The sequence below is a fragment of the Dasypus novemcinctus genome, chromosome 12 (assembly GCF_030445035.2).
Source record: "Dasypus novemcinctus isolate mDasNov1 chromosome 12, mDasNov1.1.hap2, whole genome shotgun sequence".
Lineage (NCBI taxonomy): Eukaryota > Metazoa > Chordata > Mammalia > Cingulata > Dasypodidae > Dasypus > Dasypus novemcinctus.
This window is the reverse complement of record NC_080684.1, coordinates 26,080,277-26,101,129: the sequence shown is the minus strand read 5'-3', so window position 1 is coordinate 26,101,129 and position 20,853 is coordinate 26,080,277. Positions and strand designations below refer to the sequence as shown.

Sequence of the window (20,853 nt, the reverse complement as noted above, 5' to 3'; positions counted from 1 at the left end):
TTTTATGAATAATATCTTCATATAAATAAATAAAAGGTGAACAAATTATGCACAAATGTGAAAAATTTACCACGGAATCACCAATACAACAAGACTTCTGATTTCATAAATAGTTAGTTTTAATAGAAAACTAGACTCAGTGGAAGACATTACAAGTGATTTAGAAACTACGTTCATAGAAAATTCACACATGAAACAATGCAAAGGGTAATTTTTTTTTAACCCAAAGGAACATTTGAGAAATGGAGGAGAGTGAAAACACATAAAGTTGTTTCATGAACTTCCAAAATAACACTGAATTATGTAAATGGGTATGGTTAAAAGAGAAAATATAGATCTTATATATTACTAGAATAAAAATTAAGAGATAAAATATAGAACTGTTTACCTAAATGATCCAGGAAAAATACAATTAATCATTTAAATAACCAGTTTTATTTTATGAAATCACATTCCTCACTGGTGTTTTCAAGGACCAGTTTATTTTACAAATTCTTCTATAGAAATCTTCTTTGACCTAGTACATATTCCCCAACTGCTCACAAACATATGGCTATGTTTTATTCTTATCTTTTAAAAAAGTGTAGAAAAAAAGAAAAGTAAAAATGCATGGTGGCCTTATAACAATATATGGAATTAACAATTTCATTCCTGCCTATGTAGAAATTTTTTATTATATTTCATTGTTTATTACTCTGATTGTAACAAAGATTTTTATTTCAAAGATAAAAATGGTTTCTGATTTACAGTTTAAAAAACTTGAAGGAAGATGAAGAGCTTGAAACAATTTTGCTTTCACTGTTAAGAATGTCTACATTAGGCTTAAAAAGTTCTGAGAAAAGGGAGCAAATGTGGCTCAAATGGTTGGGTGCCTGGTTCCTACATGGGAGGTCCTGGCTTTGGTTCCTGGTGCTTACTAAAAATAAAAAATAAATAAAATCAACAACAAAAACAAGAGCAACAATAACAAAAACAAACAACAAGCAAACAGATGAAAAAACCAAGTCAGGGGAGCATATGTGGCTCAGGGGTTGAGCTCTGGCTTCCTAAATACAAGGTCCCAGATTCAATCCCCTGCGCCAGGACCTCAAGAAAATAATAAAACAAAACAAAACAACAACAACAACAAAAAGCTCTTAAAAAATTATGAGAAGAATAAATGAAGTGACTTACTTTTGTTTCCATATATAACATTTGGAATGTTGCCATGAAGTTTCCAGTTAGCTTAAGGAATATCCCAAATTAATGGAAGTTATTTTACTGGTGTGGATACAACAATAATTATGCTTTTATTGGTTGGATTAAAAATGGAACTACAGGTTTTGCTATACTAAAAAGTATACACAAATATAAATAAATCTCATGTAGTCTCTCATACAGAAACTAAATATATCTAGTTCCTACAGAATATACTTTAAAAATTCACAATTTGTTTTCAAATATTAAAAGATACCAGCAATAGTAATGGCTGTATTCTATGACAAACTTTTAATTTTTTTAATGGAATATGCATCTAATATGGTAATGTGACACAAAGGTGCATGGAATACTAGTTTTAAAGAAATTGTAGTAGATAAAATATTATTTATTTTTATATAGGATATAATAAGCTCTGGATTCTATATTGCCTTAAATATAATTGTAATGAAATAACATTTTACAGTCTTGAAAAACTGTAATAATTAAAGGAAAAGATTATGCATTTGAAAAATTTAACTCCACTTCACTCAGATATCCTAAAGAAAAGAAAATGAAGTGAGAAAAATTCCCTAATAAAAATATAACATTTTAATAATGAAAAACTTGTATCTAAAACTAAAGTTTAATGTTGTGGTGGTAGTCCAACATTTTGAATTTAATTGACAGCAATGAATATATATGTGAATGTGATTAAAAGGTCAAATTTTTGGTGGTATATATGCTACTAGAATAAAAATACTTTTAAATGAAAAGCTTGAAAAAATTAAGATCAAATCAAACAAATACAAGAACAATTGAAAAAGTTATTAGAATATTTTAGAGCATGACAATATTCAATTTGCTTTGGTCATTTCCTGTACATACCAGAATATATTCAATTTTTTGATAAAGTAACAACTTCATGAAGGGTTTTTTTTCATTTGTTGATTCCGTACAGTGTAGATGAAAGGATTCAAAAGTAGGGTAACTGAGGTGTAGAACACTACAATTCCCTTGGAAAAAGAAATTATCTGTTTGCTAGATGGTTTTACATACATGAAGACGCAGGTGCCATAAGAAAAAGGAGATCACAATCATGTGGGAAGTACGTGGGGAAAATGCCTTTGTCCTCTGTTGAGTTGAAGGGATTTGTAAAAGTGTCAGTGCAATGTAGGTGTATGATATTATCACCATTACCAATGTGACCATGAGTGACACCAAAGCTGAGATAAAGCTTATCATATCAATGAGCCATGTAACTGAGCTGGAGGGGTGAGGGGTCACAGAAAAGTGATCGACAATATTGGAGACACAGAAGTCAAGATTTAGACCCAAGGTGTATTAGGGAGAAATGGTAAAGAACACAGAGAACCAAAAACCAAGGACAAGCAATGTGAAAGTTTTGCTGTTTATTATGGTTGTGTTGTGCAGGGGCTTACAGATGGGAACATAGCAGTCATAGGACATGGCTCCCAGTAGGTAAAATTGAGATGCTCCAAGGATGGAAAAAAACAGTTGAATGACACAACAGTTGTTGGAAATATTCCTGTCTCCAGTAGCCAAACTAACTGCAATTTAGGGATGCATGCAGTAGTAAAAGAGATTTCCAAGGGGGAAAAATTCAAAGGAAAAATTACATGGCCACTGTATCCACATCAATGACATAATTTCTTCCATTGCTAGAGTCACAATAATTCTATAGTAGAATACCAGTAAGTCCACTCTAAACCATATTTTATTGTTCCATCCTGAGGATCCTGGAATGTCAATGTCCACTCCATCTCTAAACGAAGAAGGGGCTTAGATCTCACTTGGCTGATGGATGGGATTCTTCTGCTTGCAGTTGTACACTCTCTCAGTTCCTTGGTGTGGTGGATCCTTCTTAGCTGACCTGGGTAAGTCCAACAAACTGGACAGTAGATGTTACAACTCAGGGCCCAGGGCCCAGCTGGCACATGGACAATCCAGAGATTCAAGTCTCTTTGGTATATAACAACCTCAGCACCAACCACAGGTTCAGTAAAAGTGAGAGAAGAAGCATGTGTAGAGAAGTCACATCTAAATCCAACTCCTCAGGAACACAAATCCAAAGTAGGGCCCATTGACAAGACACTGAACTCCAGAGCTATCTGTCATGACCATAGGACCTGGGTGTATCTGTAGCCCTCAGGAGAACCACTACCTAAGGTTGTACCTATTTTGGCTGTCTCTGAGTTCATGCTGAGATGTGCATAAGCGAGAGCCCTCAGATGACCTCCTGACTCATTTTGAAGTCTCTAAGACATATAAACGCATGTGTCTTCACCTGTTCCCCATTTCATTCAAGATCTTTTTCTAATTGCATCACCAGTGGGTGCTTGGTGAGCCTACCTCAATGCCAGGTAGGCTCATCCACAGGAGTCATGTCCCATGCTAGGGGGAAGGTAATGCATTTATATACAGAGTTTGACTTAGAGAGTGGCCATATTTGAGCACCATGGAGGCTCTCAGGAGGTAACTCTTAGGCATCTTGCAGCTCTAAGCCAAGTTGAATCAAGCACACAGGCTCATAATCATAGTATTCAGTATCAAAGGCCCATCACTGGCCCATCCTTCTTCACTGGTCTTTGCAGTTGGGGGATTGTTGCTGTTCGACTGGGGAATGTGACAGAGCTCCTTACAATGAGAACTCAGCACTCCCTCAGTTGTCATTTAAACTCTACCCACTATGTCAATATCCAACAAACATCCAAACATATCTCTAAAACCTATATGCATGCCATGGAGAACTCTCTCCCACTCATGCATCCCAGATCAATGACACCTCACAAAAATGTTCCTCCCCTGCCATAGTTGAACCCCTCTGTGATCCAAACCTTTTTAAAAAATGAAGCCTAATATATTGCCAAATTCAATTAATAGGAAAATATAATAGTAATGATAGGTTTAAAGATTAGAAATGAAATATATTATTATTTAGGAAAACTTAAGTAAAAAATAAATTGGGGTATTAAAATATGAAAAACATTATACAATTTTTTTGATGTTTTGCTTTTCCTCAGTGTAATAGGTGTTGCCTGATGTGAACAGTGGCAAAGCAGTCTCTTCCATTTCTTTCTCAGTGTCTTACATCTTTTTTTATTATGTCTTCAAAAAAGCTTTAGGTCACATTAAAGTCACATATGGAATACAGGGGGCTCCCACATACCCAACGTCATCCCTTTTCTCCCCCCTCCCCATCAATGATCTTTACATGTGGATGTTATATTTACATTGATGTGGAGACAGTGGGAGTTGCCTAAGGCAGGGAGAGGGAAAAAGAGGTGTGATATAGGGACATTTTTTGGACTTGGAGTTGTCCTGAATGATATTGCAGGGACAGATGCAGGACATTATAAATTCTGCCATAACCCACTGAATGGACTGGGAGTGTAAACTACAACATAAACTATAATCCATACTGTGTAGCAGTGCTCCAAAATGTATTCATCAAATGCAATGAATGTACCACACTAATGAAAGAAGTTGTTGATGTGGGATTTGTTGATGTGGGGAATGGGGTATACCGGAACCTCTTACATTTTTTAATGTAACATTTTGTGTGGTCTATGTATCTTTTTTTAAAAAAGATAAATTTAAAAAGAAGAAACTAATCAAGATAGTGTTTTCACATTTCACTATGTGAGTTCTGTGTTTTACCAGAAATTGTATGTAAATATGAACACATAGCAGTGAATAAAATATGTATTATACTTATGTTTACCAGCTAATTGAAAAAGTGTTTTCATGGTTCCCTGACTTCTGAGTTTTAAAATTGATTGTAAGTGAATTTAAGAAACAATTGTGAATAAGGTGTGTATTTTACTTTGTTTTCAAAAAAAAAAAAAATCATGAGAGTTTTGAGGAGAGAATCCAACAGAGTGAGTGTGATGATAATTAGGTTGGCAGTGATGCTGAGCAACTAGGTGAGAAAAAGGAAGATAAAAAACACAAATTTCAGTTGTGGGTCATCAGTCAAACCTGGTAGGTTTAAACAGGGTAACTCTTGTAAGGTTTTCCTCTCAGTCTCTTAGGCCTAAAACAAAATAAAATGTATTTTATAGAGTTTCGGGAATGATTTCAAGGAAAAAGAAAAAGGAAAAAAAAAAATGTAATTAAGGAAGGAGGGTAAGATTTAATTATGGGGAAAATACAGTGGACAGGTTTTTATTACTAATGATACCTCTTTATTACTAATGATACCTCTTTACTCTTTCTCTATAGTATTCACTAAAAACATTTTCAGTTTTGAAGTCACAGCCCTTGCCCACCACAACCTTCTTTTCTATTGTGTGAAGATGGTTAAATATGTTTCCTCCCTAAGACTGAGGGAATGTTAGGTCTAATGAAAAGGTCTGACCACATCTTAAATAAAAAATCCAGGAACAAGCAGCCTTAGCTGTTTTTCTGTGTGGAACTCTCAATGGCAGGGCCCTCTCCTAGGGAGTATACTCACAGGGTCTCTCCTCTCTGAGGCAAAATGGGGCATTTACAGGTCCCAATGAATGGTTGACCCCTTAGGAGACCAGCCTTGATAAGATCTTTTGCCCTGTTATTTTTGGACACTTTGTGCCATGTAAAGCTGTCATTTGCTAAACCTCTATTTTGCCTGAGCCTGTGTTCCCATGACACACCTTAAATCAACTTGCGTCACAGATTTTGACTCAGCAAGCAGTGTGCGCAGAGAAGTATGGACTGGGTTGATACCACTCTTTTAGATGCTTGAGAAACATTAATCAAGAAACTAGCAAAGGGAAACGGACTTTGGCCCAGTGGTTAGGGCGTCAGTCTACCACATGGGAGGTCCGCGGTTCAAGCCCCGGGCCTCCTTGACCCGTGTGGAGCTGGTCCATGCGCAGTGCCGATGCGCGCAAGGAGTGCCCTGCCATGCAGGGGTGTCCCCCACGTAGGGGAGCCCAACGCGCAAGGAGTGCACCCATAAGGAGAGCTGCCCAGCAAGGAGGGAGCAGCCTGCCGAGGAATGGCGCCGCCCACACTTCCTGTGCCGCTGACGACAACAGAAATGGGCAAAGAAACAAGACGCAGCAAAAAGACACAGAAAACAGACAACCGGGGAAGGGGAGGGTAATTAAATAAATAAAAATAAATCTTAAAAAAAAAAAAAAGAAACTAGCAAAGACCCAGATCTTCCTAAACTGGATAGATTCCTACAATAAATATACATAATAAATAAGTAACTAATTTGCTTGCGTCAATGAAAGAAATATCTGAGTTGCCTACTGTAAATCATAAAGGGTGTTTTATTGAGCAAGAGCGCACGAACGCAGAGCTACACTGAACAGGGTGTTTCTGTTGCTCAAGGGTTTAAGTTGTAGATGCAGCTTAGATGGCTGTTCAGGAAGGGGGGAATAAGGGGGGTGTATTGGCTAATCAGTGTGAAATGTCCTTGGACAACAGTTGGTAAATCAGTAAACTGCATGAGCAAGATGTTTGCATAAGATCAGGGACATTTGATTGGACATTTGGTGGACTGTCAGCAGACTTTCTGCTTTCTGCTGGCCTTAACTGTTACAGTTTCCTTTTGTCCTCATAGGGGCAGGGGTCTTTACTGCTACCTCAAAGAATGTTGGTATCTCAGCTTACTTTATTTAGCTTCCTTTCCTTCTTCATAGCTCCCTGAATATAATGGGAGCTCAGGCAAATCAAGGTGGTTAGTAAAGTCATTTACCATTCTATTTTCACACTTGTTAAATAATGAAAATGTTATGGAAAAAGAAAGGAAAATTATAGATCAGTGTTCTGCCCAACTCCTGAAGGACAGGTGTCAGGGCTGCTTGAGATTAAAGAATACACTCAGCGCTAAATCAGCCATAAGCTTTATTGGGACTAAGGAACAGGAGAGGAAGTACATGGATGCCATGATCCAGAGACTAAATATAGCATTCCTCAAGGAGCGAGGGAAATATGGGTCAATATAAAGAGTCTCAGAAGAAAGGCATTTCAGAACAGAGTTTCTGCTAGGGTTACATGAAACACACAAATGGGGTCTGGTGATGTTACCATAGCAAGGAGGTGTACTGACTTGAGAAGAAATCATTTACAGTATCATATGTATGTTCTTTTGCCTCTGGGGAAAGTTGTTATCTTTAACTTTTGTCTGGGCCACTTAGGTGGCTATGTGTTGTGGCCTATGTTTCATTTAAGAAGGGGGAGCCTGGGCCATGGGCTACTGTAATCCACCCCCAGTCAGCAGCCTATGTTGTCCATAGGACACACACTGTATCCACATTCTACAGCAGCAGTATAACAGACAAGAGAATAACAGGAATCCTCACCAAAGGCTAATAGACCTATAAAAACATGCCATCAGGGCCAAGAAAGGCAATTAAACTAATTAAATAGGGGTCAATAGCTAATTTACTAATGTGCTGTATTGTGCTTTTTCATATGATTTAAAGTTTATGAAATATTATGAGAGTGATATGGAATATATACACAACATTGAACATTAATGAGGACACAGGTCCGACCTTGTTATGCAGTAAGAATATTTAAAGCTATCTTATTCTGTAAAACTACCTTATACAATTGGGTAGATTCTTCACTGAGTAAGGAAATTGTTACTTTGGAATCACTGACAGCTTGAGTGGTATGATTGCCTAGAGCAGCTATGTGTTCTTCTGTGACAATTGCAGCACCACTTGGCACAAAAACAGCCAATGGATAGACCACCAGGGAGTGTGCTTTACCTTAAATACAGCCTGGGCCATTTTCCAATTACTGGGAGTTTGGGCGATTGAGTCACAGGGGCCATGCCATTGGAAAAAAAAAAAATTTTCTAATTTGACAGTAAAATTATACAACCTAGCAGGTAAATACCCCACATCATAGATTCCCTTTTGTTCCATGCAGAAAGGTATGATGTGATCTAGGGTGACAGATTCAGCTGTTAACCATCCTAACCATCATATACATCATGTCCTAATAAAAGCCTGGGCTTATTCACCTATTCCCTTACAAAGGAAAAATATAATTATGAGTCTCATTATAGGACAGCAACTGGATTTTAGTTTTAAAGGAAAAGGTCCTATTCCAAACTTATTGATGAGTAATATTCTGCCATGCCAGCAAGTTGTTCCATGCTGTCCAATTTGTAAGAGTTATATTCCAAGGAAGGCCAGTAGCACCCAAGGATATTGGCTAAGGTGCTATGGGCAAAAAGAAAGATGCTTAGGGGGAGCAGTAAGGGGATCATGCTGGTCTAACAGTGTGCAAGCAGCATTTCCATGAGTAGATAACAAATTACCAGATAAGGGAGTCCTGTAATGAAGCTTCCAATACCATATATTCTCCCTTTCTAAATTCTCCAAGTTTTCTAAGGTAACAAAAAAGTAGGAATAAGGAGAGTCCAGATAGACACACATGCAGTCCCAGCTCTTTGCTGTCCTGGTTGGTCGCTTTTCTACCTTTATGTAGTAGCTCTCAGAGAACCAATGGAGAGGTCTTTCTGTTTGGAGTTATTCAGGATTTCTTTTGAGCCCAGGATTTACAACTGGAATTCAAGACCAGGGTCTTTGACAAGCTTTAACCTGACTAGCTGTCTTCCCTCTTTCCTTTATTAACCTGCCTCAGTTGTCCCCTCTGGGAGTGTAAACTCTCTGAGAAGTCGTTCCTCTGTAGCTGTTTCCTGCTGGTTAGGGGCAGTAGTCCCTGCCTCATGTGGTGTGGAATTCTGGCTATTCTACTAAGGTTGAGGGAAGGTGTCCTGCATCGTGGTTGGAACTAGATGAAATTCCCACATGACTAATATCTAGTTCAGGAAGGCGTTGTTTTTGGAGGAAATAAACAAAGTTGGAACTTTTGAAGATACATGGTCCTACTAAAAGGACAAAGAAGATGGTGGTGGTAAGTGGACCTAAGAAAAGGGCCAGCCATGACATACTGGACCATGGGAATGATAGTGCCCAGGTGCCTCCAGAGGCTACATTCTCCCAAAGCTGACAGGTTTCAACTTGCAAGTTCCAAATGCTGTCTAGCACTGTTCCAGAGTGATGGAAACAGCATTGTTCCTTGAAGAACAGGCAAATTTCTCCCTGTGTTGCTGTTAGCATGTTTAGAAATCTGAGATTTTGCAGCACCATGGCAGCAAGGGATTCAATTTGTTGTTTAAGGGTTTCTAAAGTGCAGCTAGTTTCTTTTATGCTGTTGGCTATTTCTAGGAAGAGAGTGTGGTATACCTGCTGGGTTTTGTATAAACTACCAACCTTATTTCCCACAGTGGTAGTTATGCCTAGGACAACTAGGAGATGGATGAGAAGAGGCACTGCTATAGACATACAATCACAAAGACAATATAGGGAGAAATAAGATAAGCAAATGGCCAGCAAAATAAAGACAATGCTTAAGAGAGCCATTCTTTTATCTAATAAACACATTCATCAATTACTTAAAAATGAATTAAGTTTACTGTGACTTTTAGCATGTTCAATATCCTTTTGCATTATGATCTAGAATAAAAGAGATATTATCATTAGCCATATAATTCCAGTGGTTAATAATAATCAGTGCTCATGTTCCTCTTTAAGTTGCAGTAAACAAATCTAATCTCCAAGTTTGCAATACCATACAAGTTATCTCTCCATGAGAGCAGGTCATAATGCCAATTATGTTTGTTTGAGTTCTACTCACTTTACTCTGGTAATTATTGCTACACTTGGTGTGTTCTTTACAAAGCCAGCATGCTGCAGCACTCTTGGCCCTTGGAGGGAAGCTCCAGTGTTTCACTTGCCCGGTGCATAGCACCCTTCAGCACTATGAAACAAAGACAGTCTGGAGACAATGTCCATTGTAAATCTGGCCATATCGAGCCTTTGGTGGATGCTGCAGGAGTCCAAAACAGGATACTTTCATTCCACTTGAGGAGTGTGACCAGATATATGGTAGATCCTTTTATTATTTTAGGAATCTGAGTGATTGACCTAGCCAATAACTCAAATAGAGAGGCATCATGCTGGGTAACTGGGTCTGGTTTAAACACACAAGAAAGTTTGACAATACTGAAGTCTGTCTCTTAATTTTTATGTACTTTCTAAATTCTTTCAATGGAGTTTAAATTGTATTAAATGAACTTAACTCTTTACTATTTTGCTTTGTAATTTAGCAGTACAGGAAAATCTTTTTCTCTTTCCCAATAGTTTTTATATTCAGATTTCCATATGGCCTTTCTATACTGCTTAGCTTCTCTAATTTGGGTTCCAGGAATACTCATTTACATTTAAGCAGTTATGTAGCTTTTAGCAATGTGAATAGGGCTTCTTTTAAGAATTTTCATTTGGTTAATTGATATAACCATCCTGATGTATGAAGATATATATTAAGAAAAGAGGCAGACACAAATAGATTTAGACAGAAACAAAACAAAACCCAACTTACTAACATTCCTTAAAATTTTCATTCTTTTACAAAATAACTTTAACTGTAAAATAACATTTTATTCAAAAGATCCCTTTGAAGGCTATTTCTGATTATTACAGTTTGCACTGTGATAGGCATATATATTTTCCTAACTTTAACTTTTCTTCTAAGTGGTGCATTGAGATTTTTGCCACTTGTTCTGCCTCAATAGTCAACCACAAATCTCTTAATAGGGGCCATGCTATAGTCACCACTATCTGTAATCACCCTTTTTCTTATTTTAGGTCAGCTTCTTTGATGCCTTTGATGTATAGCCAGTATACTTGCTGGAGATTTTAGGGCATCCCTGTACTCTCTGGCAGTCTCCACTTATCAAGGAGGGCAGTGACTCCTCCCCACATGGATGTTATAGGCCAACCTGAGATTTCCTTCATGGAGTCTCCTTTCACTGAGCTCATGCTTGCTACTGCCAAGGTTCTTTGCTCTTCTGGCTGGTTGCTCACCAATTGTTCCAACGCAAATCTTGGAGGCCATGGGTCAGGGCTGCCACGAGACCAGAGATCGCATTTAGCACTAAGTCAGACATAAGCTTTACTGGGACATATGAACAGGAGAAAGAGTGTCTGGAAGTGGCAGTCCAGAGAATGAAGGTGACACTCTGTAAATAAAGAGGAAAAGGAGGGAAAATATAAAGGGGTCTCAGGACAAAGACATTTCATAACAGACTTACTGCTAAGTGCGGCGGCTTGCTCGGTCGGTAGAGGTGGGGTCTGGCTGCAGAAGAGGGGTCGGTCCAGCTCTGGACGAGGGGTCGGTCCCGCTTGGGACGAGGGGTCGGTCCCATCTGGGACGAGGGGTCGGTCCGGCAGCAGACGAGGGATCGGTCTCACAAGGGGTTGCGCGGTTCGGCTGACGGGGTCGCCCAGTGAAGCCGGCGACGAAGGGGTCGCCCGGAGAAGCAGGCGACGAACTGGGGACAAGGGAGGCCAGGCCCTTGTCGGGGGCTCTCAGGACTGGAGGGCGCACGGCAGAAGAACTACCGCGGAGACAAGGTAAACATGCAAGTCCACTTTACTGAGGGAGAGGCAACAGTTTTATAGGGGCTGGGGAAGGCTGATTGGTCAAAGCCACGCCCTGTTCTGATTGGTTGCCGGCGAAAGGTCAGTGGGCGGTACTGGACGGGGGAGGGGTGGTGGTTAAGGATTGGCTGTCGCTGTTGCTGGGGGAAGGGGCAGGGTTTAGGGATTGGTGGCTGCTGTTGCTAGGGTGGAGGGCAGACTGGATTTTTCTGCCCACGCCTGGCTGTTGCTGCTGTCGGGGGAGGGGAAAAGGGCAGACTGGATTTTTCCGCCCACGCCTGGCTGTTGCTGCTGTCAGGGGAGGGGAAAAGGGCAGACTGGAATTTTCTGCCCTGCGCCTGTGCAGGGAGAAAGAAGAAGAAGGGTGCCGCCCCACAGGCATCGTGTGGCGCCATCCGGGAGGAGGGGCGGCCGCGGAAGCATGGCTGCCGAGAAGGGGAGACCCGAGGGCACTCTGCGCCCATGCCGAGCTTCCTTCAGGGGTGGCGGTGAGTCCGACCAGCCACCCTATTATGGGGGCAGCGGCTTGGCCTGCCGCGGCTGCTCCCCCGCCAGGCCAGCAAACCACACTTCAGCCCGAGGGGTGACCGCAGCTAAGGTCACATAAAGCACTCAAATGTGGTCTGTTTCTGTTTTCATAGAAAAGAAGTGTACCACCTTGAGGAGAATATAGTCCATGATACCATCTACATGTTCTTTCCCTCTGGGGAAGAGTGTTAATCTTTAACTTTTGTCTGGGTCATGCAGGTGGCTACATTTTGTGGGTTATTTTCATTTAAGGAGGGGGAGCTCAGGCCTGGTTCCCATAATCAGGCTAAAGATTATCTTGAATTCTGCAGTGGGAACAGGTTGTGGGATGATATTGGAAGGTTAAAACATACTCATTAGAGTGGTGACTCTTAAGCAAAGCCTTTAATTAACTGTATTTGCTAAGTAGTTTTCTGGAATTGGATAGTTCCAGATATTAAAAAAAATAAAAATGCAAACACACTAAACTCTAGTTAGATAATCGTATCATTTACAAGTGATTATAGTTTTGATTCTTCTTTTCTTTTCTTTTAACTTTCATTTATATTTCTTTGTCTGCTTCATTACTGTAAACCCTCCAGTAAAATATTGAAATTAAGCAGTGATTGTAGACATCCTTATCATTTACCTCACTTTACAGATTATGAAGATAGCACTTCCCATCAAGTGTAATGCCATGCTGTTTATATACTATAAAGTTTTATACTGCTTTTTAAATTAACATTTTTTACTCATATGTTCAAACATTCAGAAAAGTGAATAATACATAAAAATTGTTTTATAATATATATACCTGTATTTTGCATAACTAAATATTATAAATATTTTTTAAAATAGTCACAATTCCTTTAGCAATCCAATAAATTTTGCAAGACAAAAAAATGCTTTTTGTCTAATATCAGGTCCAAATTCAAATTTTCTAATTCTCCCAAAATACTAGCTCATTTAAGGTTTAATTTTAAAAGTAATAATCCAAACAATATCCATATATAACATGATTCTCATGTCTGATATGTAAGTTGATGCTCTTTAAAATTAGATGACATTTATCCAGAAAGAATATTTTTAGTAATCATAGCTTGATAGACATAGTATTTAAACATTTACTCATTTTGTAAAATAGAAGATTTGGAATTGGTGAAGCAATTTTACTATATTTTCCTTAAGTTTCTTATCTGGTCAACTAAGTAGTGTTTCTGGTTTTATTTCATGTTTGACTTTAAATTACATTTATCATGATATATTTGTTTAGTTAATATTTGCTTGGATCTTTTGCATCTATATTAATGATCAAAATTCCTTATAATCTTTATTTCTCATATTTTGATTGTGTTGCATCTTAGTTTTACTAGCTCAGAATGCTAACTTACAATTTCTCTTTTTCATTGCTATAGGTTTGTTTTCATAAGTTGTAATTAATTCAATTGTATATTTTTAAATTAATATAAAAGTAAAAAGGAACAAATTATCACATCTGTTCAAATGTTTAATCCAATTTTTCTACTCCCTTTGCAATTATGGAACATTGGTAAATCATTTATGAGAAACTTTTGGGTATAAATGAGTTATCTATTGATGTCTAACAACTTACCACAAAAGGAAGAATCGTAAAACCAGTTCCTGAAGGTCAGCAATCTGGGTAATGTTTAACTGGGTCCTATGCTTCAGGGTATCTCATAAGTCTAAAATAAAGATATCAGAAAGAAAAATGCACCCCTTTTTTTGCAGAATCTTTGGTTGACAAGAGAATGCATTTTAGGGGTCATAGGTCTCAGAACATATTCCTCTTCCTGGAGTATGGCTAGGCTCTTAATTTGTAATGGAGTTCCTTTTCCACAGCCTCAACTCCCTAAATTGCTCTAATAATTCCTGGCTAAATTCAGAGTCCATTTGAGTGGGTTCTGTCCAAGTCCATATCACAAACTTTCTTGAAATGCATCATGTTGATGTTTATAAAATAACATTTTTATTGATATGCTGGAAATGCTCCAAATTTTCTGAAAGGAGATGTACCCATTCATCACCTCAATGTAAATACTTGATCAAGAGAAGTATCCTGGACTTCTACCTAGAATATGAACTAAAATGTGGAGGGTATGAAAGCACTTAAAACAAGAAGAAGGTTATCTAAAAGACCCAAGAAATTTTATATTGTTGTTTTATATCATGTAAGGTATATTTGTTTCTAGTGAAAAGGAATATCCTTGAATTATTTTAAACTGTTAGCTTGATGATAAGCTGGAGAGAAGGTTGTATCTAGAATAAAAAGCCACATTTCCATTGACATATCAGTGATATTTTTGGTTTGATTATAACTACAAGAAACTAACAGGGGAATCATGACATATAAATGTAGGATGAAAAAAAGAAACATTTTGTGCAGGTATCAATCTCTGTATTATTTTAAAAAATAAGTACTTAACCCTGGTGATTATATTGATTATGTTCTAAAGTGACAAAATAATTCTAAATCACAGACAATGCAATATTTCAGAATGGTCTTCCAAGAATTTTACGTGATTTGTCACTGCTATGTGCCCTGATTTCCAATACTGCTATTCTATGCCAAGTTGGGAAGTTCCTTTTTTTCCTAGATTTCTGAGTGCTTAATCATGAAATTGTGTTGATTTTTGTCAAATGCCTTTTCTTCGTATATTGCAGTACTTGTGGTTTCCTTCCTTCATTTTATTTATGAAGGAAATACATTACATTGATTGATTTTTGTATCTTGAATACCCTTGCATTTCTGAGATGAATCCCACTTGTTCCCGGTGTATAAACTTTTTAATATGCTATTGTAGTTGCTTCATTAGGTTTTTTTTTTTCTTTTTTTTTTTACAGATTTTGCATCTATATTCATAAGGGAAATGGTTGCCAATTTTCATTCCTGTGATGACTTTATCTGACTTTGGTTTCAGGGTATTGCTGACCTCATAGAATGAATTAGGAAGTATTCCTTCTTATTTAATTATTAATACTTGAAAGAGTTTGAGAAAAATTGGTGTAATTATTTTTAAATGTTTCCTAGAATTCATTAATGAAGCCATCTGGACGTGGAATTTCCTTTTGGGAGATATTTTGATCATTGATCTCCATACTCTATGATATATGTTTCTTGAAATTTTCTATTTCTTCTTGAGTCAGCATAGATAATTTGTATGTTTCTAAGAATCTTTCATATCATCCAGATTGTCTAATTTATTGCTATAAAATTTATCATTGTATTCTTTCATAATCCTTTTTGTTTCTTGAATTTCATTAATATTGTCACTATTTTTATTTCTGATTTACTTATTTGAAACTTTTCCTCTTTTTTCTTCTTCATTTGAGTGAAAGTTTGGCATTTTTCTTTTTTCAAAGAACCAACATTTAGTCTCATTTGTTCTTTCTATTGTTTTTCTGTTCTCAGTTGCATTTATCTCTTTTCTAATATCAATGCTGTCTTCCATCTGCTAACTTTGGGTTTATTTACTCTTGTTTTCTGATGCCTCAAGTTGTGAACTTAGGTTACTGATTTGAGACCTTTCTTCCTTTTTTATATAGGTGTTCATAGCTATAAATTTCCTCTGAGGGCTGCCTTCTCTGAATCCAAGAAATTCCGGAAAGTTGTGTTTTCATTTTACCTCATCTCTATTACCTAATTTCTCTGTAATTTCTTCTTTTAGCCACTGATTATTTAAGAGTATGCCCAAATTGATCACAGGTGCAATATAACCCCTTTAAAAGGCCTGTAGCTTCTTTTACAGAAATTGAAAAGCTGATCCTCAAATTCATATGGGGCACTGAGCACTGAATAAGCAAAAAAACAATTTACAGAAAGGAAAATAAAGTTAGAGGAGTCATACGCCCTGGTTTCAAAACTTCCTTCCAGAGCTGTTAATCAAAATATTGATTTAATGGTGTAAAGACAGGCATATAGAACAATGGAAAAAAATTGAAAATCAAAAAATAGATGGACTCAAACATGTATGACCAACAGATTTTCAGAACAGGTGCTAAGTACATGCTTTGAGGAAAGAGGGAAAAGAATAATCTCAACAAATGCTTTGGGAAAACTGAATAACCACATAAAAAAGAATATAAGTGGCCCCCTATCTCAGACCATTTACAAAACTTAGCTCAAAGTGCATCAAAGATCCAAATATAAGAGTTAAATCATAATATTCTTGGATGATAAACATACAGCAAATCTGCATGAATGGTATTTACCAGTGATGGAAAGAGGAGTGGTTAAATGGTATGTATAAGGTGTTTGTAACTTTCATAAATTTTTTAATTAAAAAAAAAACCCACTGCACTACACAGATACCAAGACCTCATGGATTTTTTTCAAATCTTTTAAAAACTGTCACCAAATCTGGAATTCTTTTCCATACCATCTCTTAATATATAATTTATTTCTCAATATTTGGTAAACACAAATGCTCCTTTCTCAGGCCTCACAAGATATATCCAATTAAAATGAAACTCGCTCCTCCTCATAAGTTATTGAAGTCTGTAGCCCTTTAAAACTTCTGTCTTGTGCTAAGTCTCTCAATTGATGACTAGATTATATTTGATTTGTATTGCTAAAAAAGTGGTTGATGAAATTTACAGTATTTTTTAGTACCTGTAATTCTTCTTTCAGCATTAGACTTCATGGAAAAATAAGTAAAATAAAAATATGTTTAAATATTATATTTCCCTTTTCCCTCAATGCAAACTGTGAAACCAGAGTTATAGATACTCAAACACACATACACAAACACAAAACACACATATGTACCTCTTGCCTAAAATGCTCTAGACATTTATTAATGCCTTAAATACAATAACTAGAAAAGAAAATTTTAACAAATGAAATTCTAAATTTATATATAAAAAACAAGTATGCTTTGTTGCAAAGTATTATTTTATATGAAATTTAACTTTAAATTATTTTATTTAGGATACATTAGCTATTTCAAACTTGCCCAAAACTTGAAATGGAGTTACATTATTTTTTTTTTTTTAGTTGCTGATAGTCAGAAAAGAGTTTACCTCTTCCTCAATTATAGGAAATCAATTTGTCTTAGGGATCTACTATCTATTTCTTCATTAATTTTGACAGGATATATCTGTATGTGTATATATCTTTCACCCATGTATTATATCAACCTGCCAATATATCAAAATATTATGGGATTAGGAAATATGGAGACCTATGTAGTATCTGTATTTAAGATGTATATATTTATAATGGTCTATTCTTCTTCATTAAGAGATAAATTATATGGTCACACCTTATAAAAGTGAGAGATGACAAATGATTTAGCTTTGTTTCAATAGAATATATTTACATTTTTCTTTAAATTATATGGCACTTTTCCACATATTTCCCAGAACAGCTCCAAGTTGGAGAAGGGAATTTTTGTAGAAAATAAATAAAAATCACAAGGTTATATTGTGTTGCATGGTTGGTAATGAATCATGTCAATATTTGTAAGCAATACCTACAGTTCTGGGAATCTTTTATTTCCTAACAAAATTCACAACACAGTTTCACTCTTCAAAACAATTATTTTTTAAATGTTAGGATTCAAAGTATTATGAAAAAGAAGAGAGTCAAAAAGACAAAAGAAAATATTTCAAAAAGCTATGAAAAATATATTAAAGATACATTTTGTAAACTGTTAGGAAAAAACAAGAATTGATAAAGATGATAAGGAACCCATTTTGATATTAAAAGTCTTCTGTAAATTAAATTTTTTTTAACTCACCATTCATGATGCCTCTAATTATTGACACTACAGCTTTTCACTTGCTTATGAGAAATACTGTCCTCCTGGCCATGCAAATGAAGGCTCTCTTCACCTGTTGATTCCGTAGGCTGTAAATGAAGGGGTTCAGCATGGGGGCTACTGAGGTGTTTAGCACAGCTACTCCTTTGCTGAGAGACACCCTGTCTTTTGTTGAGGGTTTAATGTACATGAAAATGCAGCTGCCATAAGAGATGGATATGACAATCATATGGGAAGAACATGTGGAAAAAGCCTTTGTCCTCTGACTAGTAGAAGGAATCCTCAGAATTGTCCTGATGATGTATATGTAGGACAGGATTATCAATGCCAAAGTGAACATTAGAGTAAACACAGCCCAGGAAAAACCCATTATCTCTAGTAATTGTGTGTCTGTACAAGAAAGTTGTAACAGGGGAAAAAGTCACAAGCAAAATAATATTAGCCCTACAGTACTCAAGCTTTAAGAGCAACATGAGTGCCAGGAATATGATCAAGAATGAAGTCAGCCATGAAGAGAAGACAAGCAACATGCAGACTCCACAATTCATGATGGTCACGTAATGCAGGGGTTTTCAGATGGCAATATAATGGTCACAAGACATGGCAGCCAGAAGGTGAAGTTCAGCCACACACAAGTGAATGAAAAAAAAAAAAAATTGAGCCAGGCAATAATTAAAGGAAGTAGTTTTATCTCTTGTTATAATGGTACCTGGGAACTTGGGTATGCTGATTGTTGTGAAGGAAACTTCTAATAAGGAGAAATTCCTGAGGAAGAAATGCATGGGGGTCTGGAGGTGGGCATACACCAGAGTGGGCATACACCAGGATAATGATGGTCAGATTCCCAGTGATGCTGAGTAGGTAGGTGATGAACAGAAAGACAAACATAACAACCTGAGGCTTTGGGTCATCTGACGATCCCAGCAGGATAAACTCTCTTACTTTTGTGTTGTTTCTCATGCTTCAGTTGCTTATTTGTGTTATTCCTACTATACCTGTTGAAGATAGTACAAAAGACAGACTTGAAGGGATGAGTGGATTATTTAAAAAAAGCAAAAACTATCCAAGTGTGGAACTGGAATTTGGCTGAAGTGTTATGCCAATCCACCTGCAAGGGAAATTTGAAACAACTTGATAATAAAAATGATCTTTTATTTTCCACTCTTGGGATAATTCTTGGGATGGTAAAAATTCTTGGGATAAGGCAGGTTAAAGTAAACAAGCATTAAAGTGTTTCATTATCACAATTTTAACATAGACTTGAATTTTCAAAAAGAATTTTCAAAAAGAATTTTCAAAAAGTTCCTTCCTGAATGAGAAGTACCTTTGTTTCTTGATTCCAACCCCATTAAAATCTCCCAGTGTTTTTTCTTGTCATTTATTAGATTTTACATTTATATATAATATACAAGGAAAGTATATCAGTTATAGTTTTAATTTATTTGGGACTCCTTCTTAATGAGAAAGATACTTTAAAATTTTATAAGCTGACTCTTTTGTCCTTAGCCATCTATCCACTTTTGCTAAGACTGAGCTTTTTAATACCTACAACCTTATTGTGAATCAGAGATACTGAAGTCTCTGGCACAAACAGTTTCAAATTTTAGGGGTAGAGGGGAGAAAGAGGCAGAAAACCATAGTGAGAGTAACTGGAAAAGCTTAAAACTGAAAATAATAGCACCTGAATTCCTGACAATATCTCATGATGTTTCAGCCTAACTAGTACCACTATTAGGAATAACATATTATTTCTATAAGGCCTATTTCTTTTTTCTTTCTATAGAAAATAATAACTGTTAATAATAATAATAATAATAATAATTCTTAACAAAAGAATTACCCTTGGTCCAAGAATTAGATAGGTATATCCAAAAATACTGACTTTCATTTATTTATTTAATATATCTTTTAAAAGCAAGCTTATGTTAGTTTATTTAAATTTAAAAGATAAGCCAGTTATAATCCCCTTCCTTAACCCCATAGCACTAGATTTGGGGGTCCATAAGCACTTTATAATCATTCATTCCAATTCCTACACAATTAACTCACTGGTCTGAAATCTCTTGTGAACTCTACAAATATTCTGTGCATTCTTGAAAATTGTAACTAGTTTCTTACTGTCAAAACCAGTGCAACACAATCTAGTACCTCGTGTATAATGGGTTTAAATCAAACAATGGTCAAACAAACAACAAAAAATTGGTGAGTTTGTTGTTGAATCATGTGTTGCCAACAGGTCCAGTTCTTTATGTATGCTATTCCTAGTCTGGACATTACTTAAGTTCTTGCTTTTTTTGGTCAGATGAATAATTCTCCTCCTTTTTCAATAGTGCTTGACTCAGATTTTCTGTATTGAGCAAATTAAAATCAAAGAATATAAAGAAAACCTTATTTTATTCATAAGAATTTTAAAACCTCCATTAAACATTATTTTCAAATAACTTTCCATTCACTTAATTTATAATTTACTCCTTCAGGTCACTAGTACTGCTCCAGTTACATCACTCTTCCCTCACCAATGGTCACTTTTCTTTAAAAGTCTAGTTTTGCATACAACTGCAAATCACACAGTCCATTTTCACCAATGGAGAGAAGCAATTCAAGTGTCAAGACTGAAATTTCTGCAATATTATACTTGTTCTGACAAACCAGATTTATTTGAAATCTGTTTTTTCTATAACGAGTCATGAATCATGCACTTAATTTTAAACCTTCTTTCAACATTTTTACATATGTATTTATTCTTATTTAAAAATTTTTTCTGAATATTACTACCAGGACTTAACTTTCCTGGCTATTGATTACAGCTGTGCAGGAATGAATGTCTGAAGAGCTGGGAAAAGATTGGGGATGGTATACCATTCTTTTATGGTTTTTTTTAAGTTATACATTTTCAATGGATTATATTAATTTGC

The 20,853-nt window shown here is 36.3% G+C and overlaps 1 pseudogene; it reads right to left on the bottom strand.

Annotated features, from left to right (window-relative positions):
* Positions 1-17,954: 17,954 nt before the first annotated feature.
* Positions 17,955-18,898, bottom strand: LOC101415932 (olfactory receptor 6C1-like; annotated as a pseudogene).
* Between the last annotated feature and the right edge of the window lie 1,955 nt (positions 18,899-20,853).